Below are 1,900 nucleotides of genomic sequence, written 5' to 3'. Positions count from 1 at the left end.
ACTGTGTAATGACCAAATCAGGGTAATTAACATGGCCATCACTGTTAACATTTATCACTTCTTTGTGATAAGAACATTAAAAAACCTCTCTTTTAGCTATTTTATTGTCATCTCGTCCAGTATGCAAAAGAACTTGAGAACTTATTCCTCCTATCTAACTGTAAATGTGTACACTTGACCACCACTCTGATCATCTCTCTCTCCTTCCTACCCTCCCCATCCTCTGGTAACCACTATTCTCTTCTCTACTTCAACGAGAACAACTTTTTAGATTTCCAAAATGAATGAAAGTATGTGGTGTTTGTCTTTCTGTGCCTGGCTTATTTCACTTAACATATTGCCCTCCAGGCTTCTCCATGTTGCTGTAAATGACAGCATTTCATTCTTTTAAAAATATAACACTTCACGAATTTGCATGTCATCCATACTAATCTTCTCTGTACTATTCCAATTTTAGTATATGTGCTGCTGAAGTGAGCATGACAAAAACCAAGGTTTAACATGAAATATTAATGGCTTTATTTTAAGTGCTTTGAGGGCCAGTGAAAGAGAAAAGATGGGAAGAAGGAGAATCTAATCACTATACTCCTATTGGAAACTTGGGGTAAAACAACAAGTTTCTAAGAGTTCCACCTGCTCAGGAACCTGCTAGTGCTCTTTTTTTCCTTTTTCAGGGGAGGGGAGCATAATATTACAGTACAGGAATATCAGCTTTGGGCAGCAGCAGAAGGCAGTTTCACATAACTCTTCATGAAGGGTAGTGGCCAAATCTTTCGGCCAGCTCAACACCCCTTGCGGTACCATAGCCCACTGGAAGGCTTCTTGCCCAGTCAGTGGTTGTGACCTGCCCTGCCAGTGACCTGTTTGTTATGATCAGTGTTGGATACTCAGCCTACTATTGCTATGCATGTTTCCAGCACCTGCGTCTGCCTCTTAGAGGGTAGCTGGATAATGGCTGTGCCATTCACCTTCCACAGTAGCACACCACACGTCCCTGCAGCTCGGATATACTGGGCACCCCGGCCTCGCTCACTTTCCATGCTGTTGATGAGGGTCCCCAAAGGCAGAGTACCAAGTGGATGCACATCCCCTTCCTGAGCAGCAACTGCCATTCCGCCTATGTGGTTAGAGTTCAGGATGGTATCTCTAGCCTGCTTGTTTTCTATGGCGATGATCCAGTGTTTCTGGCTGCCCCTAGCAGCCAGAGCTATGTCTGTTGACCTACAGGGATCACAGTGGACTTGGATAACCTTCTCCTCAAAGGGTCCCGATTTGGTCTCCTCCTCAGGCCAGAAACACAAAAGTCAATCATGCAATAATGTTGCTGTGGCCCCTGCCAATACCATGCACCTGGATCTGGCCTGTGTGGTCTTCACCCCCAGACTTCTTCATCTTCACTGGTGTAACGGTGCACTTGGTATGACTCTTTCAAGACACAAAGTTGGCACTAAGGGCCATAGAAGTAAGGATTTGGTGGCAGGGGAGCAACATCAAGGCAGAGGGCCATTGGAAGAGGGCATTGTTCATCACCTGGGAGGCAGGGAACAGACTCGGGACAGGAGTGGCAACAGTCGGGGGTGCCAGGCTCAGAGAATGCAGAGTGCAGGTCAGTGCCCACAGGGTCATCAGGGTAGCCGGGGCTCAACACACTCCTGCTAGTCCTCTTGAGAGAAACACTGAAATAGAAAACCTATGAAACCACAGTGAATACCCTTCCACCAAAAGAAAAGGGAAGATGCCCTTTTCTTTTAGATTCCACTTGAAGTAGGATAAGGTCAAGATGCATAGAATCCTATTTATGCCTATTATTAGTAAGGAAGAAGAAAATGTTTAGGGAGACATATGATTGTGTCACTCAAATTCACTTCTACTCGTCCTTTAGGAAATGCTTCAGATTCTT

At 45.2% G+C, this 1,900-nt stretch overlaps 2 pseudogenes; both read right to left on the bottom strand.

Annotated features, from left to right (window-relative positions):
- Positions 1-387: 387 nt before the first annotated feature.
- LOC111539034 lies at positions 388-481 on the bottom strand (annotated as a pseudogene).
- Positions 482-707: 226 nt separating this feature from the next.
- Positions 708-1,626, bottom strand: LOC111538231 (annotated as a pseudogene).
- Between the last annotated feature and the right edge of the window lie 274 nt (positions 1,627-1,900).

This window comes from Piliocolobus tephrosceles, chromosome 10 (genome assembly GCF_002776525.5).
Source record: "Piliocolobus tephrosceles isolate RC106 chromosome 10, ASM277652v3, whole genome shotgun sequence".
In the NCBI taxonomy this organism is placed as follows: Eukaryota; Metazoa; Chordata; class Mammalia; order Primates; family Cercopithecidae; genus Piliocolobus; species Piliocolobus tephrosceles.
This window is presented reverse-complemented; position numbering and strand designations above follow the sequence as displayed.